This window comes from Podarcis filfolensis (assembly GCF_964270895.1).
Source record: "Podarcis filfolensis genome assembly, chromosome: 3".
Classification (NCBI taxonomy): Eukaryota; Metazoa; Chordata; class Lepidosauria; order Squamata; family Lacertidae; genus Podarcis; species Podarcis filfolensis.
In genome coordinates, this window is record NC_139606.1 from 11,760,045 (window position 1) to 11,786,966 (window position 26,922).

Below are 26,922 nucleotides of genomic sequence, written 5' to 3' on the forward strand. Positions count from 1 at the left end.
TCTAGACCAGTTGGAACCGGTTCAGACCGGTTAGAACCGGTTGATACCAGTTTGAACCAGTCTAGACCGGTTGGAACCTGTCCAGACCGGTTTGAACTGGTTGAGTTCAAACTGGTTTTAAGCCAGATGAGAGGGCGTTCCACGTGGTGAGAAGGCCGTCTGCCTAGTTCCCTGTAGCTTCACTTCTTGCAGGGAGGGAACTGCCAGAAGGCCCTCAGAGCTGGACCTCAGTGTCCCGGTTGAACGATGAAGTTGGAGACGCTCCAGGTATACTGGGTCGAGGCCGTTTAGGGCTTTAAAGGTCAGCACCAACACTTTGAATTGTGATCAGAAACGTACTGGGAGCCAATGTAGGTCTTTCAAGACCGGTGTTATGTGGTCTCGGCGGCCGCCCCCAGTCACCAGTTGCAGACGAATGTCGCGGACCCCGCAGTCAATTCGATCCATCAGGGCATCGTCTAAGTCTTGGAACTCGCAGTGCATTGCAGCCTGTCGGAGGGCGGCGGTGTAGTTGTTAATTGACTCCCCCTCTGCTTGGTTCTGGTGGTAGAACGAATGACGGGCAGCAATTTGAATGACAGGTTGAAGCTGGTTTGAACCGTTCCAAGCTGGTTGGAACTGGTCGAGACAGGTTGGAACCGTTTGAAGCAGGTTTGAACCGGTCTAGACTGGTTGGAACCGGTCTAGACTGGTTGAAACCGGTCTAAGCTGGTTGGAACCAGTCTAGACCAGTTGAACCAGTCTGGACCAGTTGGAACCGGTGCAAGCTGGTTGGAACTGGTCTAGATTGGTTGGAACCGGTTCAGACTGGTTGGAACCGGTTGAAGCCAGTTTCATCCGGACTAGACCAGTTGGAACCGGTCTAAGCTGGTTGGAACCAGTCTAGACCAGTTGGAACTGGTGAGGACCGGTTAGAACCGGTTGAAGCCGGTTTGAACCTGTCCAAGCTGTTTGGAATGGGTCTAGACTGGTTGGAACCAGTTTAAGCCAGTTTGAACGGATCTCGACCGGTTGGAACCGGTTGAAGCCAGTTGGAACCGGTTGACGCCGGTTTGAACCGGTCCAAGCTGGTTGGAAGCGGTTGAGACCGGTTGGAAGCCAGTTGAAGCCAGTTTCAGCCGGTCTAGACCAGTTGGAACCGGTCCAGACCGATTTAAACTGGTCTAAGCCGGTTTCATCCGGACTAGGCCAGTTGGAAGCGGTCCAAACTAGTTTGAACTGGTCTAGACCAGATGGACCGGTTGGAACCTGTTCAAACCGGTTGGAACCCATCTAGACTGCTTGGAACTGGTTCAGACTGGTTGGAACCGGTTGACGCTGGTTTGAACCGGTCTAAGCTGGTTGGGAGCGGTCGAGACTGGTTAGAACCAGTTGAAGCAGGTTTGAACCAGTCTAGACTGGTTGGAACCAGTTGAAGCCAGTTTCAGCCGGTCAAGACCAGTTGGAACCGTTCTAGACCGATTTAAACTGGTTGAAGCCGGTTTCATCCGGACTAGGCCAGTTGGAAGCGGTCCAAACTAGTTTGAACTGGTCTAGACCAGATGGTACAGGTTTAGACTTGTTGGAACTGGTTGACGCAGTTTGAAATCAGTCCAAGCTGGTTGGAACGGGTCTAGACTGATTGGAATCAGTTGAAGCCGGTTTCATCTGGTCTAGGCCAGCTGGAACCAGTTCAAAGCGGTCTAAACCGGTTGGAACCAGTCCAGACCGGTTTGAACCGGTTGAAACCGGTTTCAGCCGGTCTAGACTGGTCGTAACCGGTCCAAACTGGTTGGAACTGGTCTAGACCGGTTTGAACCGGGTTCAGACCAATTGGAACTGTTTCAAACTGGTTGGAACCGATCTAGACCGGTTGAAACCAGTTCAGACCAGTTGGAACCAGTTCAAGCCGGTTTGAATGGATTTAGACCGGTTTGAACTGATCTAGACCGGTTGGAACCGGTCCAAGCTGGTTGGAACCAGTCGAGACCGTTTTGAACTGGTTGAAGCCAATTGAAACCAATCTAGACTGGTTGGAACCGGATGAAGCCGGTGTAGACCAGATGTAACAGGTCCAAGCTGGTTGGAACTGGTCTAGACCGGTTTGAACCGGTTCAGAATGGTTGGAACCAGTTGAAGCTGGTTTCAGCCGGTGTAGACCAGTTGGAACCTGTCCAAGCTGTTTGGAATGGGTCTAGACTGGTTGGAACCAGTTTAAGCCAGTTTGAACGGATCTCGACCGGTTGGAACCGGTTGAAGCCAGTTGGAACCGGTTGACGCCGGTTTGAACCGGTCCAAGCTGGTTGGAAGCGGTTGAGACCGGTTGGAAGCCAGTTGAAGCCAGTTTCAGCCGGTCTAGACCAGTTGGAACCGGTCCAGACCGATTTAAACTGGTCTAAGCCGGTTTCATCCGGACTAGGCCAGTTGGAAGCGGTCCAAACTAGTTTGAACTGGTCTAGACCAGATGGACCGGTTGGAACCTGTTCAAACCGGTTGGAACCCATCTAGACTGCTTGGAACTGGTTCAGACTGGTTGGAACCGGTTGACGCTGGTTTGAACCGGTCTAAGCTGGTTGGGAGCGGTCGAGACTGGTTAGAACCAGTTGAAGCAGGTTTGAACCAGTCTAGACTGGTTGGAACCAGTTGAAGCCAGTTTCAGCCGGTCAAGACCAGTTGGAACCGTTCTAGACCGATTTAAACTGGTTGAAGCCGGTTTCATCCGGACTAGGCCAGTTGGAAGCGGTCCAAACTAGTTTGAACTGGTCTAGACCAGATGGTACAGGTTTAGACTTGTTGGAACTGGTTGACGCAGTTTGAAATCAGTCCAAGCTGGTTGGAACGGGTCTAGACTGATTGGAATCAGTTGAAGCCGGTTTCATCTGGTCTAGGCCAGCTGGAACCAGTTCAAAGCGGTCTAAACCGGTTGGAACCAGTCCAGACCGGTTTGAACCGGTTGAAACCGGTTTCAGCCGGTCTAGACTGGTCGTAACCGGTCCAAACTGGTTGGAACTGGTCTAGACCGGTTTGAACCGGGTTCAGACCAATTGGAACTGTTTCAAACTGGTTGGAACCGATCTAGACCGGTTGAAACCAGTTCAGACCAGTTGGAACCAGTTCAAGCCGGTTTGAATGGATTTAGACCGGTTTGAACTGATCTAGACCGGTTGGAACCGGTCCAAGCTGGTTGGAACCAGTCGAGACCGTTTTGAACTGGTTGAAGCCAATTGAAACCAATCTAGACTGGTTGGAACCGGATGAAGCCGGTGTAGACCAGATGTAACAGGTCCAAGCTGGTTGGAACTGGTCTAGACCGGTTTGAACCGGTTCAGAATGGTTGGAACCAGTTGAAGCTGGTTTCAGCCGGTGTAGACCAGTTGGAACCGGTCCAAGCTGGTTGGAAGCAGTCGAGACCGGTTGGAACCATTTGAAGCAGGTTTGAACCAGTCTAGACTGGTTGGAACCGGTCTAGACCAGTTGGAACCGGTTGAAGCCAGTTTCATCCGGACTAGGCCAGTTGGAACCGGTCTAGACCAGTTGGAACCAGTCTAGACCGGTTATAACCGGTTGAAGCCAGTTTCAGGCGGTCTAGACTGGTTGGAACCGGTCCGAGCTGGTTCGAACTTGTCTAGATCATTTGGAACAGGTCTAGACTGGTTGAAACTGATCTAAGCTGGTTTCATCCAGTCTAGACCAGTTGGAACCGGTTCAGACTGGTTGGAACCAACTGAAGCCGTTTTCAGCCTTTCTAGACCGGTTGGAATCGGTGCAGATGGATTTTAACTGGTTTCATCCGGACTAGACCAGTTTGAACCGGTCCAAAGTGGTTGGAACTGGTCTAGACCAGTTGGAACCTCTTCAGACCGACTGGAACCGGTTGACACAGGTTTGAAACGGTCTAGACTGGTTGGGACCTGTCCAAGCTGGTTCGAACTGGTCTAGACCGGTTGAAACCGTTTCAGACTGGTTGCAACCGGTTGATGCCAGTTTGAACCGGTCTAGACTGGTTGGAACCGGTTGAAGCCGGTTTCAGCTGGTCTAGATAAGTTGGAACAGGTCTAGACTGGTTGGAACCGGTTCAGACCGGTTGGAACCGGTACAAGCTAGTTTGAACTGGTCTAGACCAGATGGTACCGGTTCAGATTGGTTGGAAACGGTTGACGCCGGTTGAAACCAGTCCAAGCTGATTGGAATGGGTCTAGATTGGTTGGAACCGGTTGAAGCCGGTTTCCTCCAGTCTAGACCATTTGGAACCGGTTCAGACCGGTTGGAACCGGTTGATGCCGGTTTGAACCAGTCTAAACCGGTTGGAACCAGTCCAGACCGGTTTAAACCAATTGAAGCTGGTTTCAGCTGGTCTAGACCGGTCGTAACCGGTCCAAGCTGGTTGGAACTGGTCTAGACTGGTTGGAACCGGGTTCAGACTGGTTGGAACCAGTTGAAACTGGTTGGAACCGGTCTAGACCAGTTGGATCCGGTCCAAGCTGGATCGAAATGGTTTAGACCGTTTGGAAGCGGTTCGGACCGGTGTAGACCGGTGTAGACCGGTTCAAGCCAGGTTGGAACCAATCTAGACCGGTTGGAGCCGGTTGGAGCCGGTTTGAATTGGTCCAAGCTGTTTGGAACCGGTTGGAACCGGTTCAGACTGGTTGGAGCCAGTTAAATCCGGTTGAGACAGATTGGAACCGGTTGAAGCAGGTTTGAACTGGTCTATACTGGTTGGAACCGGTTGAATCTGGTTTCAGCTGGTCTAGATTGGTTGGAACCGGTCCAGACTGATGTAAACCGGTTGAAGCCGGTTTGATCCGGTCTTGACCGGTTTGAACCTGTTGAAGCCAGTTTCATCCAGAATAGACCAGTTGGAACCGGTCCAAGCTAGTTGCAACTGGTCTGGACTGGTTGGATCCGGGTCAGACCGGTTGGAACTGGTTGAAGCCGGTTTGAACCTGTCCAAGCTGGTTGGAACGGGTCTAGACTGGTTGGAACTGGTTAAAGCCGGTTTCATCCAGTCTAGACCAGTTGGAACTGCTTCAGACTGGTTGGAACCAGTTGAAGCTGGTTTCAGCTGGTCTAGATTGGTTGGAACCAGTCCAGACCGATTGGAACCGGTTGAAGCCAGTTTCATCTGGACTAGACCAGTTGGAACCGGTCTAGACCGGTTAGAACCGGTTGATGCTGGTTGGAACCGGTCTTGACCGGTTGGAACCGGTCCAGACCGGTTTGAACTGGTTGAAGCCGGTTTCAGGCGGTCTAGACCGGTTGGAACTGGTCCGAGCTGGTTCGAAATTGTCTAGACCATTTGGAACCGGTCTAGACCGGTTGAAACCGGTCTAAGCTGGTTGGAACCAGTCTAGACCAGTTGGAACTGGTGCAGAGCGGTTGGAACCGGTTGAAGCCGATTTGAACCTGTCCAAGCTGGTTGGAACGGGTCTAGACTGGTTGGAACTGATTGAAGCTGGTTTCATCCGGTCTAGACCAGTTGGAACCGGTTCAGACTGGTTGGAACCGGTTGAAGGCAGTTTCTTCCAGACTAGACGAGTTGGAACCGGTCTAGACCGGTTAGAACCGGTTGACGCCGGTTTGAACCGGTCTTAACCAGTTGGAACCGGTCCAGACCAGTTTGAACTAGTTGAATCCGGTTTCAGGCGGTCTAGACTGGTTGGAACCGGTACGAGCTTGTTCGAATCTGTCTAGACCATTTGGAACCGGTCTAGACTGGTTGGAACCGGTCTAAGCTGGTTGGAACCAGTCTAGACCAGTTCAAACTGGTCCGGACCGGTTGGAACCGGTTGAAGCCGGTTTGAACCTGTCCAAGCTGGTTGGAACCGGCCTACACTGGTTGGAACTGGTTGAAGCCGGTTTCATCCAGTCTAGACCAGTTGGAACCGATTCAGATTGGTTGGAACCGGTTGAAGCTGGTTTCAGCTGGTCTAGATTGGTTGGAACCAGTCCAGACCGATTGGAACTGGTTGAAGCCAGTTTCATCCGGACTAGACCAGTTGGAACCAGTCTAGACCGGTCAGAACCGGTTGACGCTGGTTGGAACCGGTCTTGACCGGTTGGATCCGGTCCAGACCGGTTTGAACTGGTTGAAGCCGGTTTCAGGCGGTCTAGACCGGTTGGAACCGTTCTGAGCTGGTCCGAAATTGTCTAGACCATTTGGAACCGGTCTAGACCGGTTGAAACCGGTCTAAGCTGGTTGGAACCAGTCTAGACCAGTTGGAACTGGTGCGGACCGGTTGGAACTGGTTGAAGCCGGTTTGAACCTGTCCAAGCTGGTTGGAACGGGTCTAGACTGGTTGGAACTGGTTGAAGCCTGTTTCATCCGGTCTAGACGAGTTGGAACCGGTTCAGACTGGTTGGAATCGGTTGAAGCCTGTCGTAACCGGTTGTAACCGGACCAAGGTGGTTGGAACTGGTCTAGACTGGTTGGAACCGGTTCAGATTGGTTGGAACCGGTAGAAGCCGGTTTTATCCGGTCTAGACCAGTTGGAACCGGTCCAGACCGATTTAAACCGGTTGAAGCCGGTTTCATCCGGACTAGACCAGTTGGAAGCGGTCCAAACTAGTTTGAACTGGTCTAGACCAGATGGTACCGGTTCAGACTGGTTGGAACCGGTTGACGCAGGTTGAAACCAGTCCAAGCTGGTTGGAACGGGTGTGGACTGATTGGAACCAGTTGAAGCCGGTTTCATCTGGTCTAGACCAGTTGGAACTGGTTCAGACCGGTCTAAACCGGTTGCAACCAGTCCAGACTAGTTTGAACCGGTTGAAACTGGTTTCAGCCGGTCTCTACCTGTCGTAACCGGTCCAAACTGGTTGGAACTGGTCTAGACCGGTTTGAACCGGGTTCAGACCAGTTGGAACCGTTTCAAACCGGCTGGAACCGATCTATACCGGTTGAAACCAGTTCAGACCAGTTGGAACCAGTTCAAGCCGGTTTGAACGGATCTAGACCGGTTGGAACCGGTTCAGACCAGTTGGAACCAGTCTAAGCTGGTTGGAACCAGTCGAGACCGTTTGGAACTGGTTGAAGACAGTTTCAGCCGGTGTAGACCAGTTGGAAGCGGTCCAAGCTGGTTGGAACTGGTCTAGACCGGTTGGAACCGGTTCAGAACGGTTGGAACTAGTTGGAACCGGTTGAAGCCAGCTGGAACTGGTTGAAGCCGGTTCGAACCAATCTAGACTGGTTGGAAGCAGTTGACGCCGGTTTCAGCCGGTGTAGACCAGTTGTAAGCAGTCCAAGCTGGTTGGAACTGGTCTAGACCGGTTGGAACTGGTTCAGAACAGTTGGAACCGGTCCAAGCTGGTTGCAAGCGGTCGAGAACGTTTGGATCCAGTTGAAGCCAGTTTAAACGGATCTAGACCGGTTTTAACCGATCTAGACTGGTTGGAACCGGTTCAGACCGGTTTGAACCGGTTGAAGCCAGTTGGAACCGGCTGAAGCCGGTTTGAACCGGTCCAAGCTGGTTGGAACCGGTCGACACCGGTTGGAACTGGTTGAAGCCAGTTTGAACCAATCTTGACTGGTTGGAGCCGGTTGAAGCCGGTTTCAGCTGGTGTAGACCAGTTGTAACCGGTCCAAGCTGGTTGGAACTGGTCTGGACCGGTTGCAACCTGTTCAAACCTGTTGGAACCCATCTAGACTGGTTGGAACTGGTTCAGACTGGTTGGAACCGGTTGACGCTGGTTTGAACCGGTCCAAGCTGGTTGTGAGCGGTTGAGACTGGTTAGAACCAGTTGAAGCAGGTTTGAACCAGTCTAGACTGGTTGGAACCAGTTGAGGCCAGTTTCAGCCGGTCAAGACCAGTTGGAACCGTTCTAGACCGATTTAAACTGGTTGAAGCCGGTTTCATCCGGACTAGGCCAGTTGGAAGCGGTCCAAACTAGATCTAGACCGGTTGAAACCAGTTCAGACCAGTTGCAACCAGTTCAAGCCGGTTTGAATGGATTTAGACCGGTTTGAACTGATCTAGACCGGTTGGAACCGGTCCAAGCTGGTTGGAACCAGTCGAGACCGTTTTGAACTGGTTGAAGCCGATTGGAACCAATCTAGACTGGTTGGAACCGGATGAAGCCGGTGTAGACCAGATTTAACAGGTCCAAGCTGGTTGGAACTGGTCTAGACCAGTTTGAACCGGTTGAGAATGGTTGGAACCGGTCCAAGCTGGTTGGAAGCGGTCGAGACCGGTTGGAACCAGTTGAAACAGGTTTGAACCGGTCTAGACTGGTTGGAACCAGTTGAAGCCGGTTTCAGCCGGTGTAGAAGAGTTGGAACCGGTTCAAGCTGGTTGAAAGCAGTCGAGACCGGTTGGAACCATTTGAAGCAGGTTTGAACCGGTCTAGACTGGTTGGAACCGGTCTAGACCAGTTGGAACCGGTTGAAGCCATTTTCATCCGGACTAGACCAGTTGGAACCGGTCTAGACCAGTTGGAACCGGTCCGAGCTGGTTCGAGCTTGTCTAGATCATTTGGAACCGGTCTAGACTGGTTAAAACTGATCTAAGCTGGTTGGAACCGGTCTAGACCAGTTGGAACTGGTTCAGACCGGTTGGAACCGGTTGAAGCCGTTTGAACCTGTCCAAGCTGGTAGGAATGGGTCTAGACTGGTTAGAACGGGTTGAAGCCGGTTTCATCCAGTCTAGACCAGTTGGAACCCGTTCAGACTGGTTGGAACTGGTTGAAGCTGGTTTCAATTGGTCTAGATCGGTTGGAACCGGTGCAGACGGATTTAAATTGGTTGAAGCCGGTTTCATCCAGTCTAGACCAGTTGGAACCGGTTGAAGCTAGTTTCATCTGGACTAGACCAGTCGTAAACGGTCTAGACCGGTTAGAACCGGTTGATGCCAGTTTGAACCGGTCTGGACCGGTTGGAACCAGTCCAGACCGGTTTGAACTGATTGAAGCCAGTTTCAGGCGGTCTAGACCGGTTGGAACCGGTCCGAGTTGGTTCAAACTTGTCTAGACCATTTGGAACCGGTCTAGACCGTTTGAAACCGGTCTAAGCTGGTTAGAACCAGTCTAGACCAGTTGGAACTGGTCTGGACCGGTTGGAACCGGTTGAAGCCGGTTTGAATCGGTCCAAGCTGTTTGGAACCGGTTCAGACTGGTTGGAACCGGTTGAATCCGGTTTGAACCAGTCGAAGGTGGTTGGAATTGGTCGAGACTGGTTGGAACTGGTTGAAGCCGGTTTCAACCGGTCTAGACTAGTTGGAACCGATCCAAGCTGTTTGGAACTCACTTCCGGTTAGCGCCAGCGCTTAATGGCGGATCTCACCCGGAGCTCCGGGAGAGATCTGCTTCGTGGGTTCGGGTCCTGTCAGCTACGGCGAAGCGGGGGCCCTTAAAAATCACAGGCGCGTTGCCTGTGAACCGGAGACTCGGCGGGCACCTTTGCGCCCCCCCGACGCTGTGAAATAGCCTTTTTAAAGGCTGCGGAGCAGCGGAGGGGTTTTGGAGCGGTGCTGAGAGTCGTCTTCACCCAGCCTGCGAAGCGAAGCCGCGTCGCCATTAGCGGAGAGCGCTGATTTCTTCCGGTGAGATTGGATTAAAAGAACAACTATCCGTGAGTAGGATTGACCGCTAAAATGTAATTGGACTCTAAAAGTAAAGAAATTGGGCACCGAGACGGACAAGCACTAAAAAGGAAGTCTGCTTTCCGTTCTGTAGCAAGATCAAAGCGAAAGGCACTCTAGCTGTAACTGCTTGAGAGGAAATTTGTGGGAATTAAGAAATCCACCACCAAAGCAAAGAACTCCCTCCCCGAAGGCAGGAGGGGGGGGGAAGAAGATTTTAAAGTGTTTCCCTGCCAATTTAAAAGAATTGAATTAAGTACCGCTGCTCTTATACCTGGGATCGGACTGCTGGAGAAAAGGAACCGGTTAAGGACTGTTGCTATAAGAAGGCTAAAAAGTATCTTTAATTGACTTTGGCTACTCCCAATTTGAAACATTTATTTTGTTGCATTGTAAAGTTACTTACAGGACATTATTGATTGGGATCCCCTTGAAAGAGAAAAGAATAACTGGAAGGGACTAGGAAAATTTTTGTTATTTTTTTGAAGAGTGTGGGACTATTTTGAGAAGTAAAGAATTGACTCTACGCCCTCTAGAGGACTTACAAATTGTTTCAGCAACAAGTGGAGTTTAAAATCTGAGAACTTTTGTCTGATAGCTCAAGAGTGTGGGAATGACCTTGACTAAAAGACTTTGTTATGGCAGATGGTAAAGAGAAAGGGGATTTACAAGAAACAACCTTGAGATCTGGCAGACAATACAAAATTGACCCTTCCATGCAAAGAAGGGCTTCTGTAATAGGAGCCTCTGGAACTACAGTTGTTGCAAAGTCAAAAGTGAAAGCAATGTCTACAGAAGAATCATTTGCTAAGGTACTGGAGAAGATAAATGACTCTTTGGAGGAATTAAAAAAGCAAGGCGCAGAGACTAAACTACAAGTTGCTGAAACTAAAGTACAAGTTGCTGAAACAAATAAAAAAAATTGAAGAAATCTCTGGGAAAATTGACTTAAATACAAAAAGTATAACTGACCTTGGGAACAAAGTGAATTCAAATGCAGAAGCAATTGGGAAATTATTGGAAGATTCATCTACAACACGAAAGATAGCCGAGGAAGCTAAGGAAATTGCAACTGCTGCGGAGGAAAAATTTCCACCAGTTTACAAGAAACTGGATGAGTATGAGTTGGCACTCTCTATGCAGGATATGCAACGTAAGGAGAGGAATTTAAGGATTAGACTTGTGCCGGAAAAGGAAGGAGACAACTTGGTGGACTATTTGACAAAAGAATTTTCTGATTTTTGGAAGCAGGAGTTGGAGAAAGAAGATTTCAAGATAGAAAGTGCATTTAGATTGGGAACAAGGCAGAAGAAGAATCGACCCAGAGATTGTCTTATAACTCTAAGATCAAAGGAGGAGCGAGATAAAATACTGAACCTGCATTACCAAACAACCCTTCGAATTGAAGACTTTTATATTGAGATCTTTAAAGACATTCCTAAGAGTATCTTGGACGCAAGAGGACATTATAAGGACCTGGTGATATTGCTGAAAAGGAACTACATACCATTCAGGTGGGAGTTTCCCCAAGGCTTGTCTTTTAAATACAAGGGGAAGAAGAGAAGAATAAAGACTGTGAGTGATAAAGACAAGTTCCTGGGAGAACACGAAGAAGACCTACAGAAAGAGACATTTCCAGGACAAGGGCATCCGTCACTGGACACGGACACGGTACCACCGACAGACGAGGAACAAAAACAGGGAGCTGTAGGAGGAAGGAGTAAATAATCCCATCATGGCTCTGCAACTTCTAACCTGGAATTGTAACGGTTTGAACATTCCCAGAAAGAGAAAAAATATATTTCATGCCTTAAAGAAAGACCAATTGGACTTGATTTGTCTACAAGAGACTCATGTGACAAGAGCACATAGAAAATTATTAATAAATAAAAGACTGGGACAGGAATTTATATCCTCAGACAGAGTAAAAAAGAGAGGAGTGGTGATCTATGCAAAAGAAAAGTTGCAACCGAAACAAATTTTTAAAGATGATCAAGGAAGATATTTGGCAATTGAAATTCAATTCCAAGGAGAGAAGTACTTGATAGTGGGAATCTACGCACCAAATGAAGGGAAAGCTGAATTCTTTAAGAAGTTGCATGAAATCTTGATGGACCATATGGATTACAACTTAATTTTGATGGGAGATATGAATGGAGTAGTTTCAACAAATATGGACAAAGCACAAAGACAGGTAATAACAAAAGATGGAAGACTACCAAAGACTTTTTTTGAAATGACTGACAATATGGACTTGATTGATATTTGGAGAACAAAACACCCATTAGAAAGAGAGGGAACCTTCTTTTCTGAAGCCAAAATGACATGGACAAGGATTGACCAAATTTGGGTGACTAGCAGTATGGCGCCGAACATAAAAAAAGTAGAAATCTGCCCAAAAACTTTCTCCGACCATAATGCAGTAAAGATGGTGATGAGGCAAACAACAACTGGTTCCTTCAGATGGAGAATGAATGACACCTTATTCAGAGATGAGGAGATCTGCAAGAAGGCCCAAAAAACTTTGAAAGACTACTTTGAAATCAACTTAAGGTCTAAAGTAGAAAAAAGAATAGTATGGGACGCAAGCAAAGCCGTGATGAGAGGGTTTTTGATTCAGCAAAATACTTTAAAGAAAAGAAAGCAAAATGAGAAGAAGGAGAGAATTTTGGAAAAGATAAAAGAAGGGGAAAAACAATTAAGATCGAAGCCAAAATCCCAAGAGATTTTAAGAGAAATTAAATTTCATCAAACACAATATATGGAACTGATGAATCAAGAATTAGAGTGGAAAATTAAACAAATGAGACAAAAGACCTTTGAATCTGCTGACAAATGTGGTAAGCTATTGGCTTGGCAAATAAAGAAGAGACAAAAACTCAACACGGTGACAAATATAGAGGTGGAAGGAAAGAATATAAGCAACCCAGCGGAAATCAGGAACTGTTTTCAGAACTACTTTAGACAACTCTACACACAAGGGCCGCAGAATGAAATGGATATACAACAATTCCTCGAGAAAAATGGGCTGAAAAAGGTTTCGCAGGAAAGTAAAACAATTTTGAATCAGGAGATATCAGCACAAGAAATAGAAGATGCCATTCAAGGCATGACGCTGGGCAAATCCCCCGGGCCGGATGGACTGACTTCTAAATATTATAAAGTTTTGAAGGAAGGACTGATACAGCCTTTGAAGGAAGTCTGTAATGAGATTATGGAGGGGAAAAGGGCACCTGATACGTGGAGTGAGGCCTATATCACACTTATACCAAAGACAGAGACTGAAAAGACTCAACTTAAAAACTACCGACCCATCTCGTTATTGAATGTGGATTATAAAATCTTTGCTGATATTTTAGCAAAGAGACTGAAAAGAGTTTTGATGGAGGAGATTCATGGGGACCAAGCGGGCTTTCTCCCGAAAAGGCATTTGTCGGACAATGTAAGGAATATAATTGACATTTTGGAAAAGTTGGAAGTGAATATAAATACCAAGGCGGTTTTGATTTTTGTGGATGCCGAGAAAGCCTTTGATAACATTTCTTGGAGTTTCATGTTGAAGAACCTCCGGGGGATGGGGGTAGGCCAAGGGTTTGAGAATGGTATAGGTGCAATATACTCTGAACAGAAAGCGAAACTAATTGTAAATAATGTGGTTACAGAAGAGTTCAAGATTGAAAAAGGGACACGTCAGGGGTGTCCTATCTCCCCACTACTTTTTATATCGGTCCTGGAGGTTTTGCTTAATATGATTAGGAGGGACCAGTTGGTTAAAGGGATTCAGGTCGGAGCTAAACAATATAAACTGAGAGCATTTGCAGATGATTTAGTACTTACATTGCAAGAGCCAGAAGCTAGCACGAAAAGAGTTTTGGAAATAATTCAAGAGTTTGGTCAAATGGCAGGATTTAAATTGAATAAGTCTAAGACAAGGGTTTTGGAGAAAAATTTGACACAGATAGAAAAAGAAAGGTTTCAGAACGAGACAGGGTTGACTGTGGTTAAAAAAGTGAAATATTTGGGTATAAATATGACAGCTAAAAATGTGAATTTGTTTAAAGATAATTATGAAAAAACTTGGAGAGAAGTGAAAAAAGATTTGGAGATTTGGTCCAATTTAAAGCTTTCCTTGTTAGGCCGAATTGCAGTTATAAAAATGAATGTATTGCCAAGAATGTTGTTTTTGTTCCAAGCATTGCAAATAATTGATAAAATGGATTGTTTCAAGAAGTGGCAAAAAGACATATCTAAATTTGTCTGGCAGGGCAAAAAGCCCAGAATTAAATTTAAGATACTAACGGATTCAAAGGAAAGAGGGGGGTTTGCCCTGCCAGACTTTAAATTGTACTATGAAGTGGCAGCTTTCTGCTGGCTGAAAGAATGGCTGCTTCTTGAAAACACAGACATTTTGGATTTGGAAGGTTTTAACAATATTTTTGGGTGGCATGCATATTTGTGGTATGACAAGGTTAAAGCACATAAAAGTTTCAAAAATCATATTGTCAGAAAAGCACTATTAAATGTCTGGGTTAGATATAAAGACTTGCTGGAAAATAAAACTCCAAGGTGGCTGTCGCCAATGGAAGCTAAGGCAGTTAAAAAGTTAAATATGGAGTCCAAGTGGCCAAGATACTGGGAAATTATGGAAAAGGAAGGGGACAAACTGAGATTACAGAGTTTTGAGAAATTAAAAGGGAAGGTGAGAGACTGGTTGCACTATCATCAAATAAATGAAGCGTTTAAACTGGACAGTAAAATTGGCTTCCAGGTGGAAAAATCAAAATTGGAGACAGAACTGTTAGAACCCAGTACTAAGAATTTGTCAAAAATGTACAATTTGCTGCTGAAATGGAATACACAAGATGAAACGGTTAAATCGGCCATGATTAAATGGGCTCAGGACATTGGTCATAATATTTTGTTTGCTGATTGGGAAAAGTTGTGGACCACCGGGATGAAATTTACGGCATGTAATGCCTTAAGAGAAAACATTATGAAAATGATTTATAGGTGGTACATAACCCCAGTCAAGCTTGCAAAGATTTACCATTTGCCTGACAATAAATGTTGGAAATGTAAAGAAACTGAAGGTACATTTTTTCATCTTTGGTGGACTTGCCCGAAGATTAAGGTATTCTGGGAAATGATCTATAATGAACTTAAAAAGGTATTTAAATATACTTTCTCCAAGAAACCAGAGGCCTTTCTCTTGGGTATTGTCGGCCAAGGGGTGTTAAAGACGGATATAACTTTCTTTATGTATGCTACAACAGCAGCTAGAATACTTATTGCGAAGTACTGGAAGACGCAAGAGCTACCCACACTGGAAGAATGGCAGATGAAGGTGATAGACTACATGGGCTTGGCAGAAATGACGAGCAGAATCCGAAACCAGGGAAGAGAAGCAGCGCAAGAAGAATGGAAAAAATTCAAAGACTATTTAAAGAAATATTACAAAATTAATGAAAGTTAGAATGATGTTGGACTGGAAAGTAAATGGTTACTATTAGCTATGGTTAAGACAAGGAGAATAAGGAAGACTAGTCTAAATTTAAATTAAAATAAGGGAAGATTTGCTGAGCAATCGATAAGAATTTGGAATACAGAAAAGGGAGGCATGAGGAAGTCGGGGAAGAAAGGTATAAGAAATTAGGATATGAAATGGTACATGTTTTTTGTTTTGTTTTTGTCTTTGTATGTTTATGTATGTTGTGTTTATATGGAAAAAATAAAAATATTATAAAAAAAAAACCAAGCTGTTTGGAACTCGTCTAGACCGGTTGGAACCGCTTCAAACCGGTTGGAACCGGTCGAGACCAGTTGGAACCGGTTGAAGCAGGTTTGAACTAGTCTAGACGAGGTCCAAACAGCTTGGATCGGTTCCAACCAGTGTAGACCGGTTCAAACCGGCTTCAACCAGTTCCAACCAGTCTCGACCGATTCCAACCACCTTCAACTGGTTCAAACCGGATTCAACCAGTTCCAACCAGTCTGAACCGGTTCCAACCGGTTCCAAACAGCTTGGACCGATTCAAACCGGCTTCAGGCGGACTAGACCGGTTGGAACCGGTCCAAGCTGGTTCAAACTTGTCTAGACCATTTGGAACTGGTCTAGTCCGTTTGAAACCGGTCTAAGCTGGTTGGAACCAGTCTAGACCAGTTGAACCAGTCTAGACCAGTTGGAACCGGTCCAAGCTAGTTGGAACTGGTCTCGACTGGTTGGAACCGGTTGAAGCCAGTTTCATCCGGACTAGACCAGTTGGAACCGGTCTATACCGCTTAGAACTGGTTGACGCCGGTTTGAACTGGTCTTGACCGGTTGGAACCGGTCCAGACCGGTTTGAACTGGTTGAAGCCGGTTTCAGGCGGTCTAGACCGGTTGGAACCGGTCCGAGCTGGTTCGAACTTGTCTAGACCATTTGGAACCGGTCTAGACCGGTTGAAACCGGTCTAAGGTGGTTGGAACCAGTCTAGACCAGTTGGAACTGGTCCGGACCGGTTGGAACCGGTTGAAGCCGGTTTGAATCGGTCCAAGCTGTTTGGAACCGGTTGAATCCGGTTTGAACCAGTCGAAGGTGGTTTGAATCGGCCGAGACTGGTTGGAACTGGTTGAAGCCGGTTTCAACCGGTCTAGACTGGTTGGAATCGATCCAAGCTGTTTTGAACTCGTCTAGACTGGTTGGAACCGCTTCAAACTGGTGGGAACGGGTCTAGACTGGTTGGAACTGGTTGAAGCCGTTTTCATCCAATCTAGACCAGTTGGAACCGGTTCAGACTGGTTGGAACCGATTGAAGATGGTTTCAGCTGGTCTACATCGGTTGGAACCGGTCAAGACCGATTTAAACCGGTTGAAGCCGGTTTCATCCAGACTAGACCAGTTGGAACCGGTCTAGACCAGTTGGAACTGGTGCAGTCCGGTTGGAACTGGTTGAAGCTGGTTTGAATCGGTCCAAGCTGTTTGGAATTGCTTGGAACCGGTTCAGACTGGTTGGAACTGGTTGAATCCGGTTTGAACCAGTCGAAGGTGGTTGGAATTGGTCGAGACTGGTTGGAACTGGTTGAAGCCGGTTTGAACCGGTCTAGACTGGTTGGAACCGATCCAAGCTGTTTTGAACTCGTCTAGACCGGTTGGAACCGCTTCAAACCGGTTGGAACCGATCTAGACCGGTTGGAACCGGTTATAGCCGGTTTCAACCGGTCCAAGCTGGTTGGAACCGGTCTAGACCGGTTGGAACCGGTTGAAGCAGGTTTGAACTGGTCTATACTGGTTGGAACCGGTTGAGGCTGGTTTCAGCTGGTCTAGATCGGTTGGAATTGGTCCAGGACTTCCGGTTTGGGATCGCAAGTAGCAGGGAGCGCGGAGAAGCCGCTGAGACCTTTTCCGAGCTTCACGGGGACTTGGGGGCAACGCAAAGGCACTGCGACCCCCAAAATCTCAAGGGGTATACCCTTTAGGGATAAGCTATCCAGCAGCGTTGGAGTGGTTCCGAAGTTTTTTCGGGTTTTTTCTCTTAAGGACTCGAGAGCGACGGGACCGAGAAACGCGAATGGTAAGCTCTGCGGATCCCGTGGAGCGATGCCTCTAGCTCCTACTGAAAAAGCGAGAAACCTCCGTAACTTTAGGAACAGAACCCTTAGTGTTTTTGGAGTAATTCTGCGCTAAAAACTTTTGACTAAACACTAAGTGAGATCTGGGTGTAAAAGGATTCAAATGAGAAACCCGACCTGTTTTTTCAGAGTGAAAATGGCGCAGGATACATAGTTGTAAGAGTCAAGAAAGGAAGTGGCTATTCACCCGCTGTAGAAAACAGAAAAGTGAAAGTCCTCAGCAATCTTTTAAGCGAGGTGAAGGAAACTAAGTAATATAAAAGTAGTTGAATAGACCTTTAGAGACTTTGTATCCTTTTTGGGGGGAAGACACTAAAAACAAGAGAATGAACTGAACAGAGTGGTTATAAAGAGACAAATATTCTGAAGCCTTAAACGCCAATACTGAAGCACAAGGGGGAAGGAGGGGAGAAGAGAAAGGACAAAATAAAATAAAGGCTTTAAAACAAAATAATAACTTCCACTCATTGCCCTTTTTGTCTTAAATACTGAAATACTGAAATCTCTATAGTACAGCTTGGGCAATTGATTAAGCAAGAGTGTAAATTTTTTTCCCTCCTCCTTTAAACTTTAAATTTGGACACTAACCCCCTCCCCCCCTAAAGAACTTGGATTTTTGACCTCTTTTTTTTTTTTACTTCTTTTCTCTGAGTTGTTTGGAACTCTTCATGAACTGAGCTCACAGGGACTAGACCAATTGAACACCTACTTCCTCCTTTTGAATGACTGGATTAAAATTTGAATACCCCGGACTCTTAAAGGTTTGGAAATTTGGATCTTTTTGGAACTGAAATATACTCGAACTGAGTCAGAGAGGAGTGTACTTAAGATCATTGGGGGATATATTCCTACTCATTTGATGGACTGGATTTGATTTTTGGATTTTTGGACCTCTGGATCTTCTCTAATTATAGCCCAGTTTTGGATTAAGCCAGCAAGTGGCCGAAGAGCACAGAATTTAGAAGCTAAGTAAATAACTCTCTCCCCCTCTTTTCCTTATTTGTGGAGGCCTAACTGTGTGGAGCCTATCAAATTGTATAGTAGAGATTGGGTTTATTTCTTATTTTTTTATCTATCCATATTTTCTCTCTCTACGAACTGCTTCGATGCTCTCTGCTCTCTCTTTGGCCTTAGAGATTTACCGTATTTTTCGCTCGATAACACGCACCTGACCATAACACGCACATCGTTTTTAGAGGAGGAAAACAAGGGAAAAAACATTCTGAATGAAACAGTGGATGTATCATTTTTGTGCTTCATGCTGTGGCCACAGACATGTGATCTGATGGTGAATTTGGGGTGACCCAATGCAAAAATCCTGAGAATCCCTGTGGATCCATGCTTTGTAACCACGTTTTTGCACCATTGCAGCCCCAGGCAACAGTGGGTGTGTGATTTTGGGGGGGGCAGACTGTAGCCATGGACATGCTATGTGCTCTGATGGTGAATTTGGGGTGACCCAATGCAAAGATCCTGAGGATCCATGTTTTGTAACCACGTTTTTGCACCATTGCAGCCCCAGGCAACAGTGGGTGCGTGATTTGGGGGGGGGCAGGCTGTAGCCATGGACATGCTATGTGATCTGATGGTGAATTTGGGGTGACCCAATGCAAAGATCCTGAGGATCCATGTGGATCCATGCTTTTTAACCACATTTTTGCACCATTGCAGCCCCAGGCAACAGTGCGTGTGTGATTTTTGGGGGGCAGGCTGTAGCCATGGACATGCTATGTGATCTGATGGTGAATTTGGGGTGACCCAATGCAAAGATCCTGAGGATCCATGTGGATCCATGCTTTTTAACCACATTTTAAGTGGGGAAGGAAGGAAAAATACAGAATGGACAAGGAGCACGAGAGGGGTGTGCAGAGAAGCAGCTGGCTAAGAATGCAGGAGAGGGGTATAACGGGAGGGAGGAAAGGAAGGCAAAAGTTTTCCCTCACCTACCCACCCAAGCCAGCCAGCTCTCTCTCTCTCTCTCTCTCTCTCTCTCTCTCTCCTGCATGTTTTCAGCAGCACCGGAGCACAGAGACGACACTCTGCTTTCCCCTCTGCTTGCCTGGAGGGGAGGGGCTTTCCCTGCTCTTTGTTCCGTTTGAGCAAACACAGCAAGGAAACAGAGGAGGGTGGGCAGTAAGACCCTGAGGCAGAATGCAGGAAAGCAGCCACTTCCTCTTTTCAGGTTTCCCTTCTCCGAGACGCGCGATTTGATTTTTGCCTGATTTTTTTTGCCATTTGGCTCCAGGGACCACACATTCGCTCAATAACACGCACAGACATTTCCCCTTCCTTTTTAGGAGAAAAAATCTGCGTGTTATAGAGGGAAAAATACGGTATCTATTGAGACCAACCCTTAAACACTAACGCACTCTTCTGGTGAAATATTGGAACTGGACTAAGCCGACCAAGTGGCTGAAGTTCAAATAGAAGGAAGAAAAGGGAGCCTTTATATAAAACAAAAATTAGATATATGTTAAATTTACGTTGCTGCTCTTACTGTTTGCTTGTTGTTCTTCTTGTTTTGTTTGTTTTTTCCCCTCTTTTTTTCGCTCTTTCTTTCATTATAAAGGCTTCCCTGTAAGATTAATAGATTATTAATGGTCTTCTTATAAGGCCTTTATCTCTACATAGTTAACAATCTCCTAATAAGTTTATTATTGAAATAATTTGGACTAACTTGTATTAGTTGTGAGGTTATGTTAGACCCTATCCAAATTTGGAGTTTATAGACTGTATGTTTACCAACTGGGTCTTTAATTTTGGAAATTAACTGATATCTGGGATCCTAGAATTGAAGCTGGAAATTATATAAGCTAATTTTGCAGATTAACATCTTAGTGTATTTGTAGGAACCTAAAGTGACTGAGAATAATCTGATTTACTACACTTATAGAGTCATCCTATACACACATTTTTTGACTCTAAATGGTAAAAATTTGCAATTTCAGTGTTTAAGAAAGTGCTTTTGAATATATTGTTTGATAATTAATTAGATTTGGTTTAGATTGTGCGCCCTCTAGGGGAGAGAACAAATATTGCAAGAGATTTAATTTAAAAAATTAGAGAAGGAGAAAATGTCGGGGGGAAATGGAAAAAAGATAGGAGGAACACCATCGGAAAGGAAAACATCCCGACAAGAAGAGATTAAGGACCTAGATATTCTATGGTTAAAAATAAAAGAGGAGTTCAAACAGAGTGAAATACGTATGGAGAAAAAACTAGGAGAGATGCATGAGTTGATAGATAAGAAAATAGAGGGAGCAGTAGGAGAATTGTCAAGTAAAATTAAAGACTTGACAGTTCGGTCAAAGACCATGGAAGAAACAAATAAAAAAATACAAAAAGAAATGAAAGAACAAAGAAAGGAGACAGATAGGATAAAGGATGAGATAGGAGAACTAAATAGAAATCAAGATCAAGTTTTGGACAATTTAGCGATGATTGAAATGAAACAAAAACAGTTAAATTTGAAATTTAGAGGAGTAGGAGAAGAAATGAATGAAAACATTAAAGAAAAAATGACTAAAGAATTAGCAAAATGGTTAGAACTGAAAGAAGAAGAGGTTGCATATACGATGGAAAACACTTTCAGAATAAAAACAAAGACCAAACAAGTAAAATCAAAAAAAGTCGCAGGAGACTGCTTAGTTATATTCAATTCGATAGAGATGAAAAATATGATATTAAGAATAAGCTATCAAAAAAAAATTAATAATTGATGGCAGACCAATCATCATCTTTAAAGAGATACCAACCAGACTCCTGCGCAAAAGGGAAGGTTATAAACAGCTGGCAAGCGTCCTAAAAAAGAATGGTATACAATATAGATGGGAGTTCCCTGAAGGGATTTCCCTTTTTTATAAAGATAAAAGATTTAGGATTCCCGAGACCCAAGAAGTGAAGAAATTTTCGCGTAGATACGAGAAAGATCTAGGAAAAGTAGAGGAGAGATATGAAGGAAGAAATGAGGACCCAGAGGAGAGAAGAAGGAAAAAAGAGAAAGGAAAAGATCGAGAAGATAAAGGAAGAGAAGAAGGAGTAGACGAAGAAGAAGAGGAAGAGGTAGCAGTGGAAGAGGAAGAAGAAGAAGAGGAAGAGAATAGAGAAAACAAAACCACTCGAATTTAAATTATTAGTTATCTGTAAACTGGAAAGTAGTCATTATAATGAATTTGAAAGTTTTGTCGTGGAATGTGAACGGTTTGAATGAAAAAACCAAAAGGAATAAAATTGTAAATGTGCTGAAAAGAAAGAATCTCGATTTAATTTGCATACAGGAGACACACATGACTAAAAAGCATAAACTTATCCTGATACACAAAAAGTTGAGGGTTGAGTTTATAAAATGTATTGCGGAAAAGAAAAGAGGGGTAGCGATATATGTTAAAGAAAAATGGGAACCCAAAGTGATTAGTAAAGATGATGAAGGAAGGATTTTGGGGGTACAAATTAACTTCCAGGGTGAAAAACTTAATGTGATAAACATATATGCCTCAAATCTGAATAAACCGGAATTTTTTAGGAAACTGGAACAAATTTTACTGGAGTTAGAGTGTAACAAGATGATATTATTGGGAGATTTCAATGGAGTGCCGAAACCAGAAATAGACAGACAATCAGGAAAGAAAAAAAGTAAACAAGGGTGTCAGGGGCTCGGGAGCAGGAGCACAGGGGAGAGAGGAAATGGAGAGCGAGGGGGAGGAATCTGAAGGCAGCGTAGGGGAGTATGACAGTGACCCGAGAGATTCCATGAGCTTCTCCAGCGAATCAGAAGATTCCCAGAAGGGGGCGCCGATGGTCAGGGCAAGGGGGGTCCCAGGGGGGACGCACCAGAAACAAGGAGCCAGCCGGGAACCCCAAAGCAGCAGCGGGGGATCAGGACCAGTTTCCCCACCAGAGCGTAGGGGAAGAGTCACATGTGTCAGGACCAGCGTCTCCTCCAGCGGGGAGAGGAGATGAGTCAGGGCTGACCACGCCTCCATCGGAGAGTGGGGGAACGGAGGGGAGGTCAGTTGCAGCTAGCCTCCCCAAAGGGGGAAGCAGTGACAGCAGCAGTGAAACGGTCAGGAGGAAAGTTGCCGGCTGGGCGCGCGCGCCAAGTTCAAATGTACAGGCGCGGGGGACAGCAGGAGACCCGGATTGGGAACCAGCTCCTAAAGCCCGCCGGAGGGAGGGGGAAGGCTCAGGGGATTCAGCGTCAGAAGAGTCTAGAAAGGGCGAGACCCCGACGGACAGGCGGAACCAGAGGCGGAAAGAGCAGAGGAAGAGGTGGAGCAAGGCTAGAGTCTTAAACTGGTGTCTGGGGGGAGGAGATTCAGACGGAGCTTCAGCGGTCTAGAGTTTGAGACGTAGAGCTGCACGCTGCGGCTCTGGAAATGAAACTGAACTTCAATAAAGACTTTCGTACTTAACAACGAAGCGGCGTTGGTCCTTTGTGAGCTGGGACCTCGGGCAGCTCTGACAAAGGGAAACTGCCAAGATCCTTTAATAATTTGGAGGAAAACTTAGATTTAATAGACATCTGGAGAGACAAACATCCAATAGAGAAGCAATTCACTTTCTTTTCAGAGCCACATAAGAGCTGGGGTAGAATTGATCAAATCTGGGTCTCAAGGGAACTTACATTAAGAACTATAAACTGTGAAATCCAACCTAGAACTCTCTCTGATCATAACCCGGTAGTTTTAGAAATAAAAGGCAAAACACAGGGCGGGTTCAGATGGAGAATGAATGAATATCTATTGGAGAGCGAAGATGTGGTTGAAAAAGCCAAAGCCACCTTAAAAGATTATTTCAGCCTGAATCTTAATAAAGAAACAAGTATGGACATTGTCTGGGACGCCAGTAAGGCGGTTTTAAGAGGGTTTTTTATTCAGCAAAATAGTTACAAGAGGAAAGTAAGAGAACAAAAGAAAGAGGAAATTCTTAACCAGCTAAGAGAATGTGAGAAAAAATTAACAACAAATCCGAAAGATGAACAAAACATGCAAATAATAAAAATGTTACAATCACAGTACTCAATGTTAACAAGTCAAGAAATTGAATGGAAAATTAAATCAATGAAACAAAAATATTTTGAGTCAGCTAACAAAACGGGTAAATTATTAGCTTGGCAATTGCGAAGAAGGCAAAAACAAAATGTGATAAACAAGATAAAAATAGAGGAGCAATTGATAGAAGATCCAAAAGAAATAAAGGAAAATTTCCTCAAATTCTACGAGAAGTTGTACAAAAAAGAAGAGGAAGAAACAACCCGAATAGTAAAATATCTAGAAGATTACTGCAGGAGGACCATAACAGAGGAAGAAAGAATTCAACTAAATAACCCCATAAAAGCAGAAGAGATCCAAGATGCGATAAGGAAGATGAAACTAGGGAAAGCCCCAGGACCGGACGGATTATCAGCCAAATATTATAAAGTATTAGAAAACCAATTAACGCCAGTGCTATGTGACATCATGAACAACATATTAAGAGGAGGAAAGGCACCAGAGACATGGAAAGAGGCTCACATTACGATGATCCCTAAACCAGACACGGATAAATTAAATATTAAAAACTACAGACCCATATCACTATTAAATAACGATTATAAAATCTTCGCGGAGGTGATGGCAAGCAGACTTAAAAAATGTCTAGTAAATCTAATACATAAGGATCAAGCAGGATTCCTTCCAAATAGGTTACTTAAAGATAACGTAAGGCATATCATAAACATTATTGAATATCTGGAATGTAAGAACAAAATACCTGCGGCGCTGATTTTCATCGATGCCGAAAAGGCATTCGACAATGTTTCATGGCAGTTCCTATTAAAGAGTATGGAGAAAGCAGGGCTAGAGGGCGAGTTTATGGAAGGAATAAAAGCAATCTATTCGAACCAATCTGCTAAACTGATTATAAACAACAATCTAACAAATTCATTTAAAATTGAAAAAGGAACAAGGCAGGGATGCCCTCTATCCCCACTTTTATTCATTATGGTACTAGAGGTAATCACAAATAAAATAAGAGTAATGCCAGAGATCCGAGGGATCAAAATAGGAACGAAAGAATATAAACTAAAAGCGTAAGCGGATGATTTGATGCTATCCCTAGAAATCCGCAAAAAAGTGTTGGTAAGGCCTTGGAGATATTAGAAGAATTTGGCAAGCTATCTGGTTTCAAATTAAATAAATTAAAGACAAAAATGCTGACTAAAAATTTGGGAAAAGATGAAAGAGAAAAATTGGAGATACAGAATGGAATTAAGGTGGTAAAAAAAAAAGTATCTGGGAATTTGGCTAACTACAAAAAACATAAATCTAATTCAAGATAACTATCTTACAACATGGAAGGAGATTAAAAAAGATCTAGATACGTGGAACAGAGTGAAGCTTTCGTGGACGGGAAGGATGGCGGCAATAAAAATGAACATACTCCCAAGAATGTTATTTTTGTTTCAAAATATCCCAGTGATTAGAGGCTCTAAAATGTTTACAGATTGGCAAAAAACTCTTTCGAAATTTATATGGCAAGGGAAAAGACCGAGAATTAGATTTAAACTTATTACAGATCGGAAAGAAAGAGGGGGATTCTCGGTACCTAATCTGAAATTATATTTCGAGGCCGCCTGCCTCTGTTGGATCAAAGATTGGATTAATTTGGAAAACACCGATTTGTTAGACCTAGAGGGGTTCGACAATAGGTTCGGTATCACGCCTATTTATGGCAAAACAAAGAAAAGGTACATAAAGGGTTTTCAAGTCATATTATTAGAGGGCCTCTATATGAAGTGTGGGAGAAAAATAAAAAACTTTTAGAATGGAAAACACCCTGGTGGTTATCACCAATTGATATTTTAATAACTAAAAAAGCAAATATGGAAGGAGAAAGACTGACCTATGAAGACCTACTGATAAGATCAGAAAGCGGATGGAAGATGAGAACATATGAGGAGTTGAAAGATAAATTAACAGGCTGGTTACAATTCCATCAAATAAACGCAGCATGGATAGAAGATAAAAAAGTAGGGATGAACGAGAAGAAATCTAAATTTCAGATAGAAATAATTGAAGGCAAATCCAAATTATTATCCAAAATGTATAATATATTATTAGAATGGGACACCAAAGATGAAGAAATAAAGGAGGTCATGACAAGATGGGCAATGGATCTGGGATATAATATAGAATATGATAAGTGGCTGAAATTATGGACTAGTGGAATGAAATTCACGGCATGTGTCACACTCAGGGAAAATTTGGAAAAGATGATGTATAGGTGGTACATCACACCGGCAAAACTAGGGAAAATGTATAAAACAGGAAATAAGGTTTGCAGGAAGTGTAAAATCAAAGAAGGCAATTTCTACCATATGTGGTGGACATGCGAAGAAATGAAGAAATATTGGGAACTTATTTATAATGAGTTAAAAAAAAATTTAAATACACTTTTGCCAAAAGGCCAGAGGTCTTCCTACTAGGAATAATTGGGGAGGAAATCAAAAAAGAAGATAAGACATTATTCCAGTATGCTACAGTTGCCGCTAGAATATTAATTGCCCAAAATTGGAAAAATCCAAACACCCCAGCGATCAGAGATTGGCAAATAAAATTATTTGAATTTGTTGAATTAGCAAAAATGACACAAAAAATCAGAAACCAAAAAAATACAAAGTTTATTAGCGACTGGAATAAATTTATGATATACATTGAAGGGAATTATAGAAACTTAAAAACTATAGCAGGTTTGATATAGATCTTACGATGTGTAAACCATCAACAATTATCGGCCGCAGGAGAAAGAAATCATTTACACTAAGAAGCCTGAAATCGGGAGGGATGGAGGTCAATAGGTGTATAGAGGAATGATTTAAACATTTAAAGATATAAAGATTCAAGTGTGAAGACAAAGAGCTGTAACGGAAACTGATGTTATTTTTATGTTATGTTTGGATATTTCTTTTGTAAATGTTGATTTGTTTTCCCTTTTGGTTATCTAAGTGAAATTCAATAAAAAGAAATGGAATCGGTCCAGACCGATTTAAACCAGTTGAAGCCGGTTTCATCTACACTAGACCAGTTGGAACCGGTCCAAGCTAGTTGGAACTGGTCTAGACTGGTTGGAACCGGTTCAGACCGGTTGGAACTGGTTGAAGCCAGTTTCATCCGGACTAGACCAGTTGGAACCGGTCTAGACCGGTTAGAACCGGTTGATGCCGGTTTGAACTGGTTGAAGCCAGTTTCAGGCGGTCTAGACCGGTTGGAACCGGTCCGAGCTGGTTCGAACTTGTTTAGATCATTTGGAACCGGTCTAAGCTGGTTGGAACCGGTCCAGACCAGTTGGAACTGGTTCGTACCGGTTGGAACCGGTTGAAGCCGGTTTGAACCTGTCCAAGCTGGTTGGAACGGGTCTAGACTGGTTGGAATTGGTTGAAGCCGGTTTCAGGCGGTCTAGACCGGTGGGAAACGGTCTGAGCTGGTTCGAACTTGTCTAGACCATTTGGAACCGGTCTAAACCGGTTGAAACCGGTCTAAGCTGGTTGGAACCAGTTGGAACCGGTTCAGACAGGTTGGAACCGGTTTCAGCTGGTTTCAGCTGGTCTAGATCGGTTGGAACCGGTCCAGAGCGATTTAAACCGGTTGAAGCCAGTTTCATCCAGACTAGACCAGTTGGAACCGGTCCAAGCTAGTTGGAACTGGTCTAGACTGGTCGGAACCGGTTCAGACTGGTTGGAACCGGTTGAAGCCAGTTTCATCCGGACTAGACCAGTTGGAACCG

General features: G+C 44.6%; 1 long non-coding RNA gene across 2 annotated transcripts in view; it reads left to right on the plus strand.

Moving 5' to 3' along the window:
• LOC310759521 overlaps positions 1 to 26,922 on the plus strand; it is an 856,102-nt gene that overhangs the window by 383,330 nt on the left and 445,850 nt on the right. For both annotated transcript variants that reach the window (XR_014546372.1, XR_014546373.1), the window contains exon 2: positions 21,802 to 21,876. This is a non-coding gene — a long non-coding RNA (uncharacterized lncRNA). The remainder of the gene's footprint in view (positions 1 to 21,801; positions 21,877 to 26,922) is intronic.